Consider the following 22,941-nt stretch of genomic DNA (forward strand, 5'->3'; position numbering starts at 1 on the left):
AGGAAGGAGAGATTATAGTGCTGCAGAATTAAGGAAAGGGCCAGAGCTGGCTACACCTGGTTTTCTTGTGGCATCCTTAGGGAGCCAAAGGGGCAAGAACAGCTCTTTGACAGACCTTTCCTTCCTTCCTTCCTTCCCAGTTTCTGTTTTTTAATAGCTAAGTTGTAAAGTAGTTTATTTGTTCTTTGGTGTTGACCTTGTTAAAATGACTGGGGGCTCTGCCAACCATTTTACACATCACACACTTCATCAAGAGGGATATAGAGCACTGAGCTACATGGAAACCTGGAAACAGAATGGTTGAGGGCTCCTTATAAAACATGAGTGAGTCTGTGGGAGAAAGGAATTGGTTAACCAGCCAGCAGGAAAAGCTGTCAGTGATGAAGCACTTGTCAGTCCTGGTGCTTCATGCCATACGTGCAGCAGAAAATGGGTACATAATAGGGGTTCCATTCCCCCGCCCGGGGTGGGGGATCCCCTGCTCCCACCCTTCCCTCCCCCATGCCCACTTACTTGGCTGGCGGGGTTCACACTTCTCAGGGTGATCCCCCGGCAGTGCAGTGCGCCCCTGGGCAGCGCAGCATGCTCCTGCGGCCACAGCAGCCCGAATCGCATCCCACAGCGCCTCACAACAGGCCCAATTCAGGCCAAATTGTGCCACTTGGGGAGTGTGGGGGAGCATCCTTTGCCCCGTGCAGCCACCTTTGACCCACATGATGACATCACTTGACGGAAGTGAAGTCATCATGCAATCTGGGAGCACATGTGTGTGCTGCACACGCACACAAAGGAAAAGACCCAGGATAAGGCAGGGTAAGTGCCAGGCTCCTAATCTCCCACCGGGGGAGGCAAGGGACCTGGCAACCCTAGTACATGGCCTCAATCTGTAAAATATGCATAATAATTGTATTTTTTAAATTCTTCTTCATTGTGAGGGTCTGCTGTCTCACTTGGCAGGACCTAGCGCATCCTCCAGAGTTTTTCCTCTGTGGCACCTCAACAGGCCTCAGCCAAAAGAAAGAAAGGGGTTAAGCCCACTTGTTTCTTTCTCCTCTCTATCCAGTAATGGATAGAGCTCATTCTCCTTGGCTTCTATCTTGGGCCCTTATGAGGCCAGGTTCTGGGGATGTGAACACCACCCCCCTTCCCCTGCCCATTGCATGGTTGGAAATGGAAATAGTCACAGGAGGTGAAGGGAGAGTGTGGCTTTTTTCTGGCCTCAGCCACTCTCGTGGCAGACCTGGCATGATGGTGGTTGCCAACCTACATAGCTGGGACACGCAGGGCTCATCTGCCAGATAGGTTGTCTCCTGCCATTGGAGTGGGTAGTGCACATGCACCTGAGTACCAGCTTCTGCCCCCCCCCCATCCCCAGAATGATTTGAAAAGACACTTTGGGTCACAATTGAGAAAAAAGATATAAATTTTAAAAATCTGTGGAATGCCCTTTCCCTAGCTCTTCATCTTGCACCAAATCTGATACCAGGTAAAAACTTTTTTATCCAAGGTCTTTGTAAATTACGGAGTGATCTTTCTTTCTTTCTTTCTTTCTTTCTTTCTTTCTTTCTTTCTTTCTTTCTTTCTTTCTTTCTTTCTTTCTTTCTTTCTTTCTTTCTTTCTTTCTTTCTTTCTTTCTTTCTTTCTTTCTTTCTTTCTTTCTTTCTTTCATCTCCTGTTTTAGTTATTTTTTTATTATGAATTCTCTGAAATTGGTGGGCTGCTGCCCTCTGACCTTGGGATTATATTACTGCTTTTATGGATCTTTATTGCATTGTTTGAAATTAACTTTTCATATTCAGCTCTTTAGCTTTATGAATTGTATACTGTGGGATTTTTTTAACTAATCTTCTATGAATTTATACAGTTTATATTTGGGGTTATGTGATTTTATATTGTTTTAATTGTAAACCACTTAATTCTATGGGACAGATACGTTTATCAAATGACACCTCCCCCCTTTTTTGCAGAAGAGCCATAATCCAGTATTTGAAGGCCTACAGTCTGTCTGTCTCTGCTGATGAGGCCTATGACTGAGGTCTATTATCACAGCCCATCCAATGGCCACAACAACAACAACAACTTCCTTGTGTTGATTCCTAGCCAGTAGTGAGCAGGTCATAGACACCCACCACTAAACACAAGATTCAAGCAAGCCAGTTCAAAACATCCTAAATGTGAATCAGCAACTGTGTATCAAAAGCTAAATCCTGCATGAGCACATAACCAATTCCCCATGGACAGGGAGCACTTCTTAGGAGTTGACATGGGCAGGCTTTTTTTCCACTAAAGTGGTCATGAAAACAGGCCATTGGTTATCAGGCAGCTGCTTATGTGCAGGAAAAAATCCTATATAAACCTCACACAAAGTGTGTGTTTGACTTTTTTTTAAGTGACAGAGGACTAGAAGACTTGCTCTGGACAGCTGTGAGATCAACTGCCCGTGCTGTATATGAGGCATCACAAATGTTGAAAATGGGAGGCACCTCAGATTGTTACACATGGATAGCTATCCATGACTCTTTGTCTTTTTCAAAGGGAGAATCCTTTTCATTCTCTTTCAGAATTATAGGGAAAAAATGGAAAAAATGAAATGAAAAGCAAAGGAAAACATTCCCTTCTGATCTCTGTTCTTGTGTACCTAATTAAATAAAAGGTTGGGCAGATGAGAGCTTCCTTCTGATCTCATAGAATTATGCTTTCCCATGTCAAATGTGCCTTTCTCTCTGTGTGTTTTAAAAGACAATGTATGCTGCAATGGATTACATCACATTACATTCTGGAAGCATCACAAATGACTGAGCTCTAATAAGAAAAGCAATCAGAAGTAGTTCTCTTCTGCTACAAAATTGAATGCTTGCTTTCTAGCATTGGCCTGGCACCATGATGCTTCTGATGTTTATGATTGTGAACATAACTAGCAAAGTCATCCAAGAAGAAGACTGCTGGGCTGGAAGGGAAATAAGGGCCCTCCTGGGGATGTCCCCTCTCTTTCCTCAAGGAAGGATTTAAAGAAAAATAGAAAACCTTGACAGCACATAGCACATTCTGGGTTTTATATACAGCATAAAAAGGCTTGGAGGGGAGGGGATTTGCACAGATTGCTCTGCGATTCAGACATGATCAGCAGAGCACAAATGTTAGCAGAACATTTGCTTTACATGCTGTAGACTGTCAGATTTTTCAAGGGATCAGATTTATTGTTGTCCTTGCATACAGAGCTAAGGAAAAATGAATTGCCCACAGAACCCCATTTCTATACTGTATTTTTTTGGTAGCAGTAACATGCCCTATGTTTGTCTTCATCCTCTTTTTCTAATGATGGATGCAGATTTCTAGCATTTACGAAACTTGCATCAAATGTTATCAGCTAGAAGCATGTGCATATAGAGTGCTACCTTCAGCACAGCTACACCCTTCTAAGTCCACAGAAGTGACTTAGAACACTGTTGGGATGGCACTGAGAGTCTGAAAAGAGTCTGAAATGGTTGTAGAAAAATGCATATTTATAAACAGCACTTTAAAAAAAACCACTTTGTCCAAAACTAAAACACCTTTCCAGCAAAAAAGTGCTTTATTTGCAAATGTTTCCAAGTGTTAGCAACTCATGTTCCAGTTACTTTGCAATCCATATCACCGAAGAGAACCAGCTCTGTTTTAGAAGTTATACACTTCAGGGTCTTTCCAAATGGTTTTGTATATAAGCAATAGGTGCACTGATTCAGTGAAACTGACCCAACCAAATATGGGAGCAGGAGTACTGTTTCTCAGTCTGTTGAAGGACTGGATCTGCCCAACCCTCCTTCCTTCCTTCACATGCATGCCATCCTGGAAGAGGCTGTGGCTCCTCTTCTTCCTCCCATTTTCTTCTTCCTTCCATTCCAGAGACTTAGAAGCCCAGTAGTAGTGGCTGTTCCAATGGTCATTCACCTGTTTGAGCAAGCAGTGATGGCTGCTTAGAGACGCTGTCACCACCCACGGGGAAGGCAGGTGAGTGAGTAGCAGCCACTCATTTGTCTAGGCAGGTGAACGAGAAGCAATGCAGCAGTCATTATTGTTTTACCTGCCTGCTGTCTGTGTCATGGACATATTGAAGAGGGGGCCCACCTGGACAGCATCTTCTCCTCACATGATCATATCCCATGAAACTACTTTATACTGAATCAGGCCACTGATCTATGAAAGTCAGTATTTTCTGTTCTGACTAGCAGCTGCTCTTCAGGGTAAAGTCAAGGTCTTTCACATTATCTGCTTCCTGACCCTTTTCACTGAAGATGCTGGGGATTGAAACTGTGATCTTCTTCATGCAAAGCAGATGCTCTCCCACTGAGCCATGGCCCCTCCCCAGTTAAGAGGTCCTAGGGCCAAGCTACAAGTGACGAATGACACTTGAACAGCAAGTGGATTGAGTGGAGGGCAAGTGAACAGGGAGAAATACACTTGCCATTCAAGTGTCATTCGTCACTTGTAGCTTGGCCTCTAGAACCTGGAACAATCCTTGCCTCTTCTGCATGGGAATTTTAATTCACGCTTCCTGTTTGATACCTCATTGCTAAGGGAATAGCGATCTTGAAGCAGCTCCCCATTGTTAGAGGTGGGGAGAAGCAAGGAATCTGCATGTTACAGAGGTTCCTGGGCACTCATGTGCTTCCAGTGAAAGTACAAAGCCTATTTTTTAGGAAGCTGCTGCATCCTCTGTGGGAAGTTTGAGTATTTGTAAGACATTTGACTTCTTGACATTTGGGAAGAGTCAGTTAATATGTTCTTTGAGAGGGTTGTTAAAACGGTTCATCAGTTTGCTGCTCTAATGTCACAAATGAGATCATTTGCCCTCAGATATGATATCCAGGTACAAAGCACATACATCACATATGGTGTGAAGTGCACCTGCCTTTTTGGCATATGTCTCTTTCAGATACAAGACAGTGGTAACAGGGGAAAACCCAGATCTCTTGTTCACATGTCCTTTAAAGGGATGAGCCCATCAAAATCCATGCTGTGTGCTTTATACTTTGAGGCAGCATACACACCTTAGTCTGAATTCAAGTACCATACTTAGGGACAATGTTATTTCATCAGAGGCAACCCCTCCTCTCAAATTAGTGGGTAGACCAAATTGGTCTTAAAGTCATTGATTTCCAAATGCAAAAAGCCACCTTCTTTGACTCTTGATATTTTAATTCTCAGGTTGATATCACTGCATGGATCCTGAGCTGTCAGCTCAGGCTGAGAAACATGACAGGGAAGCATCCTAGTGACCTGATAATAGGCACAGGATGATGTTTATGATAATGCCAGTGATAAAACCCAGAGAGATTTGACAGTCTTCTTTTTGCACAGGGAGCAGATCAAAACTCCCCTGTGCATCTGTCAGACTGAGCAAAAGCTTTCATTTTCCAAAAAACTTCACATTGGCTTCATGTGATGGATGGAATGAGTGGGCAGGCAGTGAGCAAGGTTTCTTGTATGTTTGGTAGCTCCTGAGGATAAATTTGATAAGGGTCAGTTCCCTCCTTATGCATGAGAGAAATATGGGAGCATTGAGATGGAGACAACCTGCTCCAACCACCAACAGCTGAAGGGAGCAAGCAAGCAAACTAATACTAGTGGGCAAAACAGGGACACTTCACAGATAATGAATCAAGAATGTATAAATCATTATATCTGAAGTGTCTACACACAATCAATCACCACTTTTTATCCCTTCTTTTGCCCATGGAGCACAAGGTTCTCCCCTCATCCATTTTCCACATGACAAGCCTGTGAGGTTGATTAGCCAAAAGCAAAAAGAAGCACCTATAGTAACAATAACCAAAATCCACAGTGGAAACCACAACTAAGGGACTGAAAAGAACATAAATACATCGAAATATGATTTTTTCTCTTTTTTTGCAAAAGCTATGATAATAGATAGTTTTAAGTGACTCCGTGCAAATATTTAAATAGCTATACAATGTACAAAAATAGATTCTCATTCAGTACATAATAGAAGTTTCAGGGATAACCATTGGTATACAGAGGCAACCAGCCAAACAGTAAAGAAGCCCAATTCTAATCAATGTCTCTTCCTCCAAAAGAGGTTTCCTCAATAGCAGGTGCGTAATAAACTGGAACAGTCCAGAAGACCCGTTGGATGTGTATAATAAAGTCCAATGAAATGTGTCAAAATTCCTCGTATCTATTTCTTATCTTACTGTCTTTTTGTACAGATGAAAATAACAAAAATGGCAAGCTTCAAAAGGATCTTAGACCCAACAAGGAACTGGTCACCGAAGACGCTTGTTTCCAGAAAGACTTCATCAGGGGTCAACAGACCTTGCCACCATATCTGCGCTGGTGCAGTAATTTTCAAGCGGCAGCCGGATGCACCCTCACCCTCCTCGATGACCGGTTCCTTGTATACCAAGGGTTATCCCTGAAATTTCTATTGTGTACTGAATGAGAATCTATTTTTGTACATTGTATAGCTATTTAAATATTTGCACTAAGTCACTTAAAACTATCTATTATCATAGCTTTTGCAAAAAAAGAAAAAAAATCATATTTCGGTGTATTTATGTTCTTTTCAACCCCTTAGTTGTGGCTTCCACTGTGAGGTAGATTAAGCAGAAGGAGCAAGATTCACTCAGTCTTACTATAATACTAAGATCACTACACTATGCTGGCTTTAAGATACGATAAGTCACTAAGGAGGAACACTCTACATTCAAACACGACAGGAATAAATTTCAAAACTTATGCTAAGAATCCATTTTTGTGTCTATTGCAGCTTCCAGACATATGGCTAGTTCCCAGAAGAATGTCCAGCCTTTACTGACTGTAGCATCTAGTGATGACTTGCATGTGTGAATCACTGTGCGATTGCCATTGACAGAACTTTCAAATCGCTCGTAGTTAACACAATGGTTTTCAATGGGAACTGTTCAACTGTTCAGCTTAAAAGTGACATGCAATCAGATGGTGATGAAAATATGTATGTGAATCACTCGAGCCACCTAACCAAATGGTATCTTTAAAACAGAGAAAATGTTAGCTTTGGACAAGACTAATATTGGCCAATGTGATATCATCACATAGATACAGGGGGGAAATGTGCTTCTCTTGTAAAAGTAGGCTAATTCTGGGAGGGAACATGCCCCTAAATCAGATTGCGCAACCATTTGATAAATTCTTGGTACCAGATCATGGCCTTTCAGTGAATATTTTCACAAATCCAAACACATAGGGAAAATAATTGGTTGAAAAGCTAATCACTTACTGCTACCCTACAAAGTTAGTGGAACTACAGATGCCATCCCACATAGTCATTCTCTGAACTCCACTCCCCAGTCATTCCATACTGGAGTCTCTTCCTCCCTATTGAAAAGAAATCTTGGCTGAACTCTCAACAAAGAAACATTTTTAAAAGGTGACAAACTAAATGGTGCCTACTCAGCTACCTATCCGAAGATCTAATTGCATCACTAAGCTAATTGCTAAACATGTCTAAGCCTGTGTGATAGTCAAAGGAAAAATCCCACACAGCTCAAAAATGTGGTACTACTTTGGGGCTCCTGGTACAAATCCCCTTGACTTTAGACATTTCATGTATATATGAACAAAGTTTACTCCAGGGCCATTTCCAGACGGCTGACCTGCACCCAGGACATCGCGCGAGTTTTGTGCGACGTCATGCAAAACTCGTGTGAGAAAATGCGATATTTTGCATTTTCCCCGGCACAATCCGAAACGTGGTGCAACGTCCCGGGTGCAGGTCAGCCGTCTGGAAACGGCCCTGCATTGGGTTGTCAAGACCGTAATGCATTCATCGTACAAGAAGTGCCAGAACAAAAAAAAAAATTCATATCATTTCCATATAGAGTTGCCAACCTCCAAGTGATGGCTGGAGATTTTCTAGAATTACAGCTGATCTCCCAGCCACAGAGATCAATTCCCCTGGAGAAAATGGCAGCTTTGGAGGGTAGACTTTATGGTATTATACTCTGCTGATCTCCCTCCCCAAACCCCACCCTCCAAAATCTCCAGGAATTTTCCAACCTGGAGCTGGCAACCCTATTTCCACTCAGGGCTAATACTGGCATGCTAGGGGTATATGATCTTATTATCATAGTCTGGTAGAAGGACCTCCAGTAATAGAGATGCTTGGCTCATCAATTCTCAGGGGATTATGGGAGGGGTGTTATGGGGAGCCCAAGAGATCTGTGCTCTTCAGCCTCTCCCAGGCACCTCTCCCTCCAGCAAACGAGGGGGTAGGGAGCATTGCAGAGGCCTCTGGCATGATTTCCCATCCCCTGGTTGGAGAAATATTGGTGAGAGTAAAGCAATGACTCTGTATCCCTTGAATCTGTCTCCCTTTAGTCCAGCTGGCACTGATGGGTAGAGATTCTGATTAGCTAAAGGACATCAGGCAAGCTTCCTGGCTAAACAGGAATTTGAATGGGTCTCCTCTGTGCTAGCCAATACTTTAGTGTAATAGAATGGAGGAGAAGATGGTGGCACGTTGTGGAGGATCCATTGAAAGATTTCATGCCCAGGGCTCCCAAATCTGGATCCAGGCTTCATTCTACTAGAGTATATTGTTTTCAGATCACATTTTATCTTTCTGTTCATGTTTGCCCATCAACTGCTGTATGTTTTCTCACCTGTTGAAATAGCAAAGTGTGAGCTAGAATGCTGATATGAGTATTCATGCAAGTAAAATGAGGCTGGATGCCAAGATGAATTGGCTATGGGATTTGATCTTTCTACATATGTTTCAAGGACTGAGAACATTGCTTCTCACCTGTGTATATTTCCTTAGATACCCAACAACTCCTACATAATTAAATGGCAAAATCCATTTTCACTTTAGTGGAGAAGGAGTGCAACTTTAGGATAAAGAGAAATGCTAAGTAGAAACTGTCCCATTGTATTTTTTCCCACAAGGGAATTTTTTTTATATTAGATCAAAACATGCCACATAAAATTTTATCATAAATTAGACAGAAATATTGAAATCAGTGGCTTGGATCCTAAGACCTGCTTCTGTTTTCACTCTGTTTTGTCCATGGTAATGGTGGCACTCTGCTGCACAGCATTTTACTCGCTGAAGGATATTGTTCTTGCATGAACAGCAGCCCCTAGCTTGGGAGGAACAGCAGATCATCTTTGCCATGGAAAAGGATGCAGTGCGAGTGGACAAAAGGCTTAGGATTCAAGCCAATGAGATGTAAGATAGCTGTGAATAATTTTACCAATTGATTTCAGTAGGACTGAAGTATGACTAATTTTTTAAAATTGCAACCTGTATTTCTTTAGTGATGGTGTGGGACAAAACATCAATTAAAAAGGGAGTTTACCCTCCCACGGCTTTTAAAAAATCCATCTTGGTTTGGAGCATTTTCTATAGGAAGGAATTCCATACAAGGAATAAGTGAAATGCTGCATGTTTCTTAATTTACAATTTTAGGTACTTGTTTTGAGGTACACAAGCCATCTCCTTTCATCTTTTTCTAGCCTTTTCAAGGTCTAGAAGAGAGACAAATTGAAACATCTTTGTGTTCATATTGAGATTTGGCTAATCAAATTATTTTTTGTGGGTTTTAGGGCAATGCTTTCAATCATATTCAGTTATCAGGGATTTTTTTAAAAAACACTGGGATTTGGTTAATTTAGCAATGTTGTTTTGCCTTTATAGCAAACTGGGCAGAGTTTATAACTCTAAAGTTTAAAATTTTAGTGTATGATACAGTTTTGATTTTTTTGCCTCAGTTCCCTTAAACCTTTGGAAAGGATGGGATAAAATATGCTAAATCATTAAATATATAAGTCCTTGTTTTGATCTTGGTAGCAGAGTCACAGATAAATGGTTTTCATATACATGAATATTGTATATACCTATTTGGCTATCTGGCCCTCTTTGATACAAACTTTCTCAACTTTATTAAGACATAATGACATTTTGATACTGTCAGTATTTTGGAAAGAATTTTTTTAATGGAAAGCATACTGACATTTTGTGATAGCTTACTATAAAAATGTGTTTTCAGGGGTTGAGAAAACTGCCAACTGCCTATTTTGAAGGCAATTGTTTCAGAAATTCTTGGGATATTTCCTTGAAGTTATATAATATGGACCTAATCCATGCTTCCTTTTTGTTTCCGTGCCTTTTTCACAAGCAGTGCGCTGTTCATGCAGATACTCACACGTTTTCTCATTCCGCGTGTTCCCCACCATCACCGCGCCACAATTGTGCCTTCCTTCCAAACCACGTGATAGTGGCGGAAATCCGTTTTCTCCCTGCCTTTTTTTTGCACAGTGCAGAAAGGTCAGTATACCAGTAAACCAACTGTAGTGAGCAGCGGTTTGCACGGGAAAAGAAACGGTCACCGGAGCATGCGCATGTCACATGGGGACCGTTTCCCTACTGTGTCCCGCCATTTTTAAGAGCGCGAGGATTTTTCCTGACATCGCCTTCGGGAGCGGGTTGAGAAGCAAGTTTGTATTAAACCTGTTGCAACCTTGTCAGCTGCCCCTGAGGAAGTTACGGACGAAAAGCTGAGCGGAACAACTTGTCAACACCGTCTCTTCGGGCACGACTGGAAGCTTACCTTCTTTATGTGGAGGAAAGAATGCATATTGATAAATTGACAGAAGCCTGTATAGGAGGATACCATTCTCAACCCTCCCGGTTCCACGTGTGGAACTTGTGATCATAATACTTGCTCTTGGAGATGTATTATACAGACCTTGTATGAAATGTATTATGTAATGAATATATCTCTTCTTGAGAATTCATGTGTTTTGGTTATAAGGAATGTAGATGTCTGCACAGTAAGATTGTTATAAAATTCCTTCGCACACATCCTTTATTGTTTCATTCAGCTCTCAAGAGGTTAACTGTTATAGCCGTTGGTGGGATTGTTTCCCCTCCCCTTTTTCCCAATCACCTGGAGCTTGACAACCCTACCAACTGTTCCCCTGAAAGGTTCCCACAGCAGTGCTGGCTATCTGAGTTGTTGTCACTATAGCAACACCACTTCTCCTTTCAACTGAAGATCTGCACTACATTACTCCTCAGATGTAGCCCTGTACACTCCTCATTAGCTATTATTTTGTCATCAGAGGCCCTGAAAACCCAATGCTAGGAGGGACGTCTTGACCTTGGGTGATTTGGTGGGGGTGTGGGTGTAAGAGAGAATTCAGGAGGCAGAATGGCAAGGCTTGTCAGTTTACCAGTTCTGTATAAGCAAGGCCTGAAAGGCAAGCGTGCTGTTCATTCTGTCAGCAAACACTCTTGTCAAGTGACTCAGTTTCTCTGATGCTGGCTAGAGTCAGAGAAACAGTGAATGAAAGCAGTTGCAGTGTAAGATCTCATTCATTTACCAGAATGAACTACAGGATGAGAAACAAAGCCATCATCCCAATAGAGCGGTCTCTGTATAGTTCCCTTTGGCACTTTCAAATGAATGGGAGGAGCCAAACCTACCGAAACACCCACTAATCTTAATATATGTGATAGTGCATAAAGGCTGTGCTTTTAGATCTCCAATTAAGTCGATTCTTATGGATCATCATGACTCTCTTATGCACAGACTGCTTTACAGGGAATCGTTTCCAAGGCCTACATTTGCAATAGAATAAATCCTGCTAAATACATAAAGAGAGCTTCTTGCTAGGGCCACTCAGAGTTTGCACCTGTCAGATGGAGACAAAGTTCCCTGGTCCTTTTAATGAGATTCCTCCTGAATGCCATGCTGTCAAGTTCTATGCTGAATAATTCAAGAAAGAGCCTGAACTGCCTAGAAAATACCTCCAAGTCTTGCTTAATGAGCTCATCATGGACTATTCATCCAAGGCCAGCTCAGAGGTGAAATGATAGGGGCTAGCCAACTGCACAGCTCTGGCACTGGTGGGAGGGAGGATTCACAGGGGATGCAGGAATGTTTTTCTAAAGAGGTATCTACCATAAAGGATGGAGGAAAACAGGATGCATGCACTCCAGGCTCTGAACATACCAAGCAGCAGGCAGTGAGATGGAATCTGGGCTAGAAAGAGAACACATGTTCTCTTTTTAAAAGCATTGTAAATAGGGGATGCTGGTGTTGTAGACAACAGATGAACTACATTCAACAGAATATTGTTTGGTTTCAAGATCGTTGCCTTCTTGCAAAAGCTTTAGGAGTTCCCATAGCTGATGTACTCTATAGTGAGTTCATACTATTGTATACCAGACAGTGCAGAATCTGATGTATCTTTGTAATGGCTTGGAATGACAAGGTAACAATGATATCTGTCCTAATACCGTCCTAAAACTTTATGATTCCTGACTGACTGAATTATTAGTCTAAAATAATGAATTGTGATGTTATGTATTGTTGTGTAATGCTTTGTATTCCAGTGGGTTGAAAATAAATCAATAAAGTGAGCAATAAAAAAAGAATATGCTGTCTCAACCTGGATTCATAGAGCTTCTCATCTTAAGATTCTGAGCCTGTACAAAACAAATGAACATTTCTATGTTGTCAGCTTCTAACACAGTAGTTTAAACAAAATCTTAAAATACAAGCTATTTTTAAAATAAACAAAATAACAGAAGAAATGGAACAGAAGAATACGGTGTCATTTACCATCACTAATATTACAGGTATTAGCCAATACACCCCATGTGTCCCAGTACACTTCTACAGAGCAAGCAGCAATTGCATTTTTTTCACTATGACAAAATACTGTGACTTGAGTGCTGGGAAAAGAATTATTTCATGACAGATTTGCTAGCTATGGGGAAAACTTTGAATTTCCAGGAATAACTAACCACTCCCTACTTATTCCACCATAAAGACATAGTTCTGACCGGCTTGGAGCTACTCACAGTTAGACCTCTTTGGACAAGAGACTCTCTGTGGGTTCCTTATAGATACCTATTCTGCATCTAGATGGTTTTCATGACTTGACTACAGCAAAAAGGCAGTAGGAAGCAGTGCCTTGAAGCTGCATCCATCCTGCTGTTTCTTTCAGCTCAAGATGGTTGCTTTAAAAATATTTACTCCCCGAGTAATTGTGGCTGACACCTGGTGAGCACTTTTCATTTCCCCTTTCCTTCACAGGTGACTGGCCGTGTTAGGATATTAATAGCCAAAGGTTGAGAGGGCTTAAGTTGCTTGTCCCAGCAGTAGATTGTGGAGAGCTTTTTTCTTAGCAGCCAGGAATCGTTACACACCAAATACCTACTCTAAAGCAAATGACTTGACTAGGCAGTAAGTACAGTGGTTTCTTTTGTTTACTGAGGAGAAGTGAATGAGAAATGCAGGCAGAGGAGAAGCTGAGTGCTCTTTACTAGAGATGGGCAGGAACCTGAATACAAACCAAAAAAACCCATGAACCAGCCTGGTTCGTGGTTTGCGAACCAGTGGTTCGTGGAAGCTCATTTCCGCAAACTTCCACGAACTGGTCTACTGGTTCATTTGATTCGTTTTAAAACAGCAATGCCCCTTTCCATGCTGCTGCAAAGCGGCAGGGAAAGGGGCATTTAAACCCCCAGATCAGCTGCTTATTGGGGAGATCCCCAGCAAACAGCCCCTGTTTAAATGATCAGCTGCTTGTCGGGGATCTCCCTGACAAGCAGCTGATCCAGGGGTTTAAATGTCCCTTTCCCTGCCGCTGCTAAGCGGCTGGAAAGGGGCATTTAAACCCAACCAACTACGAACCATGAACTGGTTTGTGAACTTCCCTCAGTTCGTGGGAGTTCACGGTTCCTGCTTCGTGAAAATGACACGAACCACAAACTGCACAGTTTGGTTTTCTTGACGGTTTGTGCCCATGTCTACTCTTTACCCCTGGAAAAGTCTAGCAGGTAGCAGGCTTGGAGTTTGGGTTCATTTTTCTTCTCTGATCTTGGCACTTCAGGAAAAGCTCAACAATTGTCAGTTATATAGTTTAGATAATGGTCCTGCCAAATCTTTCAGGAAGTCTGAGAACATAATACATAAAACACTATGACACGCAAAGATAAAAGTCAAGTGGGTAAAGGAATTTTAGATAAATACATAAGTTCATTGTGGGTGGCAGCTGAGCTATACAAACAGAGTGAAATTCATGGGCTAAGTAACCATACTGAAAAGGTGCCTAATGTATGATCCATGGTATTCCACTTCCCTTCTCTGTGCTTCTGCTGGCAGACTCTCTGGTTAAATCACAGCTATATCTTCTAAGGGCCTTGTAATCATGGGAACTTCCTTCATTTGATTTTGTTTCTGGGACTATCTTACCGAAGATAAACACATACTTTCAAAGGCAGTCCCTAATTTCAAAGAAAAGAAGAACCTGGAACAATTACCACAAGTCAGGACTATATGTGAGAGGTTCCTTATGATCCAGTATGGCAATCCTCTTTATGCTACAGAGAAGGAACTAGCTTTCTATGCAATGTTAAAAGAGAGCCCCAGTTTTAAAGTCCATTCTCTTTGGTTTTTCAATTTTTTTCCTGCTTGCACACCGAATATGTTGTGCCATTTGGGTTTGGTTTTTCTCTACTTCTTCAGGCATGGAAAAAATGCTTGCCATTGTGGTCTCAGACCACAATCAATGGCTTGCCATTTTCTTGATCTGGCCCATTTTATTCAGTGGCCATGTATTGGAAGCTAGCAAACAGTGTGCAATTTTCTCACCTGGGTTTCTGGCCTATTCTAGCATGGCTTCAAGCCTAGTGTTTGAAGTTTGCTTTTTTTTCTTAACAAAAACATGTAATATGAATAAGTAACTATACAAGCATTTCCTAACCTGTACTATAAATGAATAATGAACAACAAAAATAAACAATAATATGTCAAAATAGATTTTTTAGTATTTTTCAGTGCAAAATAAGAAATTTATAAACTGCAGTAGTGTCCAAATGTGCAAGTACATTTCCAGCTCAAACAGTTACAAAGGCTCCCATTCTCATAACAAATTGTTATATATATACAGCTCCTTTAAATCCACAGTTGATAACAATGTCACCAATGTTAAACTAGTCTATCTGGACTTAGTCAGAAAATACTTGGATATAAAGTCCACCATAATTAAAGTCTACAGAAATTAAGAATGGGAGACAAATGTAGCTCTGGAGAAAAGCTGTAGCTGGAATGCAGGGCAGCTCCATAGTCCTACAGGTAGCTGGCTCGTGAACCTGTTTCAGTTGATACCCTTTTCAAGGAATTTGCCGAGTCATCAGTAATTCTTGCCTTGTACTCCCTATGTCAGTTACATTCAACCGGCTGTTTTTTTTAAAAAGCAAATAATTCTGCTCAGGGAGACTTTTAGTAGCTGCTGAGTCCATGGCACTTACTGCAGTCCTAATGTGGATATAATATATGTGCAAGGCTTGGGAAATGTAAGCAATGTTTATCATCTGATTTTCAATCAGCCAGACTATTTTGTACTCCTCATAAGCAGATAATCAGTAGCACCTTTAAGACTAACCAATTTTACTGTAGCATAAGCTTTTGAGAACTACAGTTCTCTTCGTCAGATGCACCTGTGGTTCTCGAAAGCTTATACTACAGTAAAGCTTCAAGCACGTTGGGAGTTTAGTGTCTTGCAGTACACTGGAGAAAAAAAAATTTGGGAGAAAGATGAACTACACATTTAAGGGTGAATAACTTTATTTTGATGCACTGCGAGATCAAAATTATCTACATGGAAAATTGACACATGGACTAAGAATTCACACGGTCTGAAATTTAGTTGAATGGTGGTACAGATGTATTCAGATTTATGATATGTATGAAAATGTATATGCCTGTAAACAATTTTCATGAATGAATGTACTATTGAATATAACTTTGTTGATTTTGACCCAGGGGTTTGTATTGTAACTCTTTGGCTATTCCTTGGGCTTTGCCTGTTCTAACCCCCTCTTTTTGATTTTGCTACTACAGACAAACACAGCTAACTCCTCTGGATCTATAAACTGGAAATAGATCTTTAGGATGGGAACAGTCCCCTCCGATGATAAAACCGTCAGGCAAAAACTGAGCTTCTTAAACCATTTCTGAAGCCTCTGCTTACAAGAAGCCCCATGAGGTTCGGCCAAGTTCACTAAGGACCAATAGCAACTTTGCAGTAATCCCTCCTTTTTCCTGTCTTGAAGGCAGAACCACAAGATAGCTGACATGTGGTGATGAAAGAGCCAAATCTTGCCAATCAGCTGGCTGGTGGATGGATCTTGAAAGGATGTGTCCATGGCACCACAGGTCCTGGTGGAAGGCAACTTTGGTGCCAGAAGGCACTAAAGAAGGTAGGGCCTGGCATTGTCATTGCCACTTCCCTACAGTACTTTTGAACACAGGTATTTTTCAGTTTATATGTGTACGTATGTCCAGGGATAAGCAAGATCCCACTCCTATGCACATAGATTGTAAGTGCATTGAATGTCTGAACAAGGAGTATTGACATTCTTCAGGATACTGTAAACAATGAAGGGGCATTTTTACAGCATCATTTCACTTGGTAAAAATAGGGAAAGAAATGTGTTGGGAATTTTGCATCTCAAAAATGATATGGTAGTTGGCTTTCGATCATTAAAAAAACTAGATATAATAAAACTACATTTAAAAAAAACCTCTCTGATGGGGACCAGCAAGTTAGAAAAACTTGGGGATTATACCTGGTCATGCCCTTCCCTGACATTTTCTGGATAATTCCACATACTCTCTGCCATGCGGTTGCTAGCATCCATTCCAAATCTGTCAGGAACACAGATGTGTCATAAAATTTCATACCTCAGGCAGCATACATGGCAGAAATATGTGTAGGTGTGTACCTGGACACCACAGTGGGCTGGAAGCAGGCAAGGATCATGTTGTGATCAGCTTTAGAACCCTGAGCACGAAAAAAATGAAACAGAACATGATTCAAAAATTTAAGGGGTGTTTAAACGGCTCCAATTTCAGTAATCTGGTGAGCTGTTTTTGATCCCTGCAGCCCAGATGTACAGAGTGCATTATCCCATTTTTAACCATGTAAATCTGAATGGCTGTCTTCCCATGCAAATGTTAGATTAAAAGGTACCTGTTTTTCCTCAGGGCATTCCCATAATCCCAGTTTTGTATTTTAGTGCTCACTCACTCAGGAGTGATGGAAATCAATGTCTGAACCAGCCTTAATCTGAATTGTGAGAAAGGCGTGTGTGTGCAAAGATGCTAAAAAGATGCTCTCTTCTCCATGTTCTAGTCCATCCTGCTATTAATTACAAGAAAGACAAACCCTGGCTCACAGTAGAGTCCATTATTTGGAAAGTGGAGTAGGCTTGAGTCCGAGATAGGCCTGCCAATTCTAGCTAATAAGAAGGATATTTTACAGATCAGACACAGTTTAATGACAACAAATAACACTCTGAGATGCAGATTAGATGCTGTATGAAAAGACGTTGCTGGACAGAGACTGTAGGATGGCTCCTTCTCAGGGAAGCTAATTCAGCCTCCCAGAGACGACAGAATTCAGTACCCTCCTGCTGAGATGCAAAAAGGCCATTCCAGGCTGTTTCAGGCTGATAAGGCTTCCTATTATTTTATGAGCCGGCCAAGGACTGTGCCTGTAGTTTCACTACAGCCCAATTTACACTTGCAATTTAACTCTGACTCCCTTGGGATGAATCACATAGTGGTAACTAAACGTGACAACACTGGATTGCCTAAGAAAATGCAAACCTAATATATATAGTTGCATTTTCAATTTGAGTACTATCAATAAACAATTGTGTGCTAGTTTTAGAGCTGAAATGAATATCCATGGCATGTCTCAGGACTTTGACCCCTCCCTTTCAGAGGGATAGTTCAATGCCTGGGATCAGGAACCATCTCAAGAAGTGTCCTCTCACAATGATATTTCTAGAGAGGAGAAGGAGGAGGAGGAACCCAAAAGGGCAAGATTTCTCCTTCTACTGTCCCTAAGGAAGTAGTCCTTCACTAACCCTTGGAGTGCTTAGGACCTTCGGGATCCAGGAGGATGCTTCTCTGACTGGAGGTCACCTAGTCTTACTAGAGCACATGCCTCCAGAGAGGAAATTCCTGGACAGATGCATATTGCCACCAATATTATTTAAGGCCTCATTCAGGTTCAGACTTTGTTAGAGCAACTTCCTGAACAATGTATTGTCGAAGGCTTTCACGGCTGGAGAACGATGGTTGTTGTGGGTTTTCCGGGCTGTATTGCTGTGGTCTTGGCATTGTAATTCCTGACGTTTCGCCAGCAGCTGTGGCTGGCATCTTCAGAGGTGTAGCACCAAAAGACAGAGATCTCTCAGTGTCACAGTGTGGAAAAGATGTTGGCAGGTCATTTATATCTACTCAGGAAGGGTGGGGTTGAGCTGAGTCATCCTGTAAGTTTCCCAGGGTGTGGAATGCTAATGGCGGGAGGCTTCACTGTATCCTGAGGAGGTTCTTTTGCATATGGATTGGGGCATGATGTGCTAATCTTCTCTGCAGGGCTATTGTCGGGTGTAGAGTGTTTTGTTAGCCTGGTGTTTTTCAGAACTGGAAACCATGCTCTGTTCATTCTTAAGGTTTCTTCTTTCCTGTTGAAGTTTTGCTTATGCTTGTGAATTTCCATGGCTTCCCTGTGCAGTCTGACACAGTAGTTGGAAGTGTTGTCCAGCATTTTGGTGTCCTGGAATAAGATACTGTGCCCTGTTTGAGTTAGGCTATGTTCAGCCACTGCTGATTTTTCAGGTTGTCCAAGTCTGCAGTATCTTTCATGTTCTTTTATTGTTGTCTGGATGCTACACTTTGTGGTCCCGATGTAAACTTGTCCACAGCTGCAGGGTATACTGTATACTCCTGCAGAGGTGAGAGGGTCTCTACTGTCTTTTGCTGATCGTAGCATCTGTTGTTTTTTTCGGGTGGGTCACAAGCATAAGCAAAACTTCAACAGGAAAGAAGAAACCTAAAGAATGAACAGAGCATGGTTTCCAGTTCTGAAAAACACCAGGCTAACAAAACACTCTATACCCGACAATAGCCCTGCAGAGAAGATTAGCACATCAAGCACCAATCCATATGTAAAAGAACCTCCTCAGGATACAGTGAAGCCTCCCGCCATTAGCATTCCACGCCCTGGGAAACTCTTACAGGATGACTCAGCTCAACCCCACCCCTCCTGAGTAGATATAAATGACCTGCCAACATCTTTTCCACACTGTGACACTGAGAGATCTCTGTGTTTTGGTGCTACACCTCTGAAGATGCCAGCCACAGCTGCTGGCAAAACGTCAGGAACTACAATGCCAAGACCACGGCAATACAGTCCGGAAAACCCACAACAACCAACTTCCTGAACACTTTGCTTGTCAAAGGACCCCATCCGGCTTAAAGCCATGCAGTGTGGGTTCAACCCTTCTTTTCCAAATGGGTTTGCTAATCAAAGCCTCCCTGCCTCATGATGTTACTGATCTTCTGATCTTTCAAAGGTGGGAGAGGGTTAAATAGCTGCCATTTCCTATAGGTTCTCATTAAAAGTCTTTATCAGTGTGGGAGGACAGCTTCCATTTGCAAAACTGTGTGAGTGAAGGGTTAAACTCCATCTCCAATTCCCACAGAATCCTGCACAGTTGAAATTTACAAGATGTCGGGTAGATGAGGTCAAATGCTTCCTGCCACTCTCTGTTCTGCTCTCTCTGTTCTGCATTCTGCAGCCAACCCAGGGAGCTATCCATGGTCCTGAATGCTGCTGTTCACTCTTGGTTCCTGTCTCACCTTGATAATGAGCCAAGATTATGACTGTAATTCCACCCCTCCAGAACCAGCTGGATGTGGGATAATTCACGAATATTCAGCAGTGCTTTAGATTTGTTGACATCCCTTAGTTGTCTAGATTTCAGGAGGTTTCAAACATGAAATTTTGCATCACTAGTTTTTGCATCACAGATGAACATAGACATCCTGGTTTAGTCCTGGTATGTTCCTCAATGCAGCAATAAAGGCCAGGATACCATTTGGGTCTCTGGGGAAAGAGCAAAGACATTAAACTAGCATTTGTTGAGGCAAACCAGGATTTGAATGATCATCTGCAAGCCAAATCCTGGTATTACAAACTAACCATAGTTAAAACAAGCTATGCCTGAAACAAGACTCTCTTTACATGGTCACACATAAGTTATCTAGCTTTTTTAATTATCTTGAAATATTCTATGCCTATTATGGAACAGGTCTACAGGCATCTATCTTCCCGTACAAGCAGGACTTGTATATGTGCAATTATATATATATTAGCTTGATGCCCGTGCTTCACTACGGTATTTAACTACTTTAAATCCAGTTAGAATATTTATCAGTATGTAACGTTTTTTGGTTTGGGAGGGGGCGGGTTGAGTTGGTTTTGTATTATAATAGCATAGCACCCGAGCTTCACAAACTGCTGTTTCACAGCTGACCCATCCTAGAGAGGGGGGTGCAAGCAGGCAGGCCTCACAGTAGGGTTGCCACATCCAGGTTGGATAGAGTGGGGTTTGGGGAGGGGAGGGGCATCAGATTGGTATAATACCATAGAGTCCACTGTCCAAAGCAGCCATTTTCTCCAGGGGAACTGATCTCTGTCACCTGGAGATCAGTTGTAATTCTGGGACATCTCCAGCCACCACTTGGAGGCTGGCAACCCTACACCACAGGGAGATTGGCAACCCTAGTGAACTTTTATGGGAAGACTGGGATGTGCATTTTATCTCAGGACACATTCACTGACTCCCTTAGCAACTGTTTCGAATGTTGGCCCCATATGCAAATAACCTTGAAAGCTAGCCCAATCAGGGCAGAGTGGCTGAGTTGGCAGTTGGCAGGGGAGGAGCATCCTGCCAGCCACACAGGGAAGCTGTATCCCTATGGGAAAACACATTTTATGCCTTTTTACCTCCTTAGGGTGCAAATTTCTTATAATCCTTTCTTAGTGTGCCCCTACATCACAAAAGGAACGCTCTCCCCAAATTTCACATTTCTAGGCCCAGGGGTTTGGGCTGAGTGTTGATGAGTCAGTCAGGACACTTGTCTTTATATATATAGACTAGCTTGATGCCCGTGCTTCACTACAGTATTTAACTACTTTAAATCCAGTTATAATATTTATGGGTATGTAACATTTATTGGTTGGGGGGGTGTTGAGTTGGCTTGTATTATAATAGCATAGTACCCAAGCTTCACAAAGGTGTTTGAATAAAGCGAAGCATGTTGATACCTAAAACTGATGAATTCCAAAATGTAAGATTTATTGAAGAGATTTTTAAAAGGAAAAGATTGTAGTGTAAGAAATTAAGTGAAAAATACATACAACCTTTTTTTTCTACTGAAGGACCTCTTTGTAGACCTCATTGGTGGTTTTCCCCCACTTTGGAGTCCCCAGTTTGAGGAGAAGCTTGCGGGCTTGGAAGCCAGGAGGGCTAAGCATGTTGAGGAACTCCACAGGGTAGTGTACCACGTCATCCATTTGCACCACTGAGTCCACAGATCTGTACTCCATTTCTACCCCTTCAAGGGAGTTGTGTTTCATTAATGATGGCAGCCTTGTCATTCTTGGAAGTCAGAATGGAATGCTTGCACAGCCCATCCATGGACTTCTCCATGCTAGTGATGATATCAGGGTATATTGTGGCTGTTAGGTCTGCTACGGTTGACACTACTGTGCCCAGGCCTGCAGGGATGGTCACCTTTCCTTGGACTCGGGACTTGCTGGTACTTGGCCATGGCTGCTCAGTGCACCACAGGAGTACAATGTGCATATTTCTTTGCTGCATCTCTAAGTTGCTTCCTCCTTTTAGCATCGGTATATCTTGCACAATGTCTGCCAGGAGGCTTCTTGGGGGCAGTAAGAGGTGATGGCTGAAAGGGGTGTGAGGTGGAGTTGGACTGAGAGAGGGGAGGTGTGGTGGGCACTTTAGCAGGTTCATGTGAGAGGTTTGCACTGAAATGGCCCCTAGAAAGATCGTGTACCATGAACATTTAAAAACTCAGCTGCCATACTGACTTTTATATAAAATCAATTTTCAGGAATCTTGTCTTTCTTCAACTGTCTGCAGTTTCCTTTGCCTGATTTTTACCTCAGAACACAGAGTTCCACAGCTGACCCATCAGCCTGCCAGCCACAGAGGAAAGCCAGGCCCCACAGGGAGATTGGCAACCCTAGAGGGGCAGACAGGGAGGTGTATTTTTACCTCAGGACACATTCAATGACTGGGAGTCATTGAATGTGTCCTAAGGTACTGCATGTGTCCTTCATACTGTTTAGAATGTTGGGACAATGACCAATCAAGGCCGCATATGCAAATAACCTCAGGGAGGCTGAGTTGGCAGTTGATGGGTGTGGGGGGGAGCACCCTGCCAGCCACACAGGGAAGCTGCATCCCTATGGGAAAACACATTATACCTCTTTTTATTCACTTAGGGGGTGGATTTCTTAAAATCTCTTCTTAGTGAGCCCCTACATCACAAAAGAATGTCCTCCCCAAATTTCATGTTTCTAGGTCCAGGGGTTTGGGCTGGGCATTGATGAGTCAGTCAGGCCACTTGTCTTTATATATATATATATATATATATAGATAGATAGATAATACCCAGAATTTCTATAAGCTACTTCAAAAACATGGTGGGAAGATTAGGGAATGCACTTTCATACACCCAAAACACATGTCACTTCCTATATACCATGGCAGGGGTGAACTAGTTATTTGCCTGGGGTTAATGAGTAGTCAGGAGCCCATCATAATCTTGGCAAGTGTTCTTGACAACTTTCAACTCACTCGAACTGCTGAGCCACTTCACAAACTTGTAAACAAATAGAAGGTTCAGTTGAGAGTTGGCATCCCAAGACAAACAGTCACAGGCTATATGTTATACCTCCCCTGACTGTATTATCCAAAGCCACCAACAGTTCTGTCTTTGATGAATGATGCCTAATTTTTCTTATTACGACATGCCTGCTTTTCTGTTTAGTTTATTTTTTGGA

This window comes from Eublepharis macularius, chromosome 5 (genome assembly GCF_028583425.1).
Source record: "Eublepharis macularius isolate TG4126 chromosome 5, MPM_Emac_v1.0, whole genome shotgun sequence".
Lineage (NCBI taxonomy): Eukaryota > Metazoa > Chordata > Lepidosauria > Squamata > Eublepharidae > Eublepharis > Eublepharis macularius.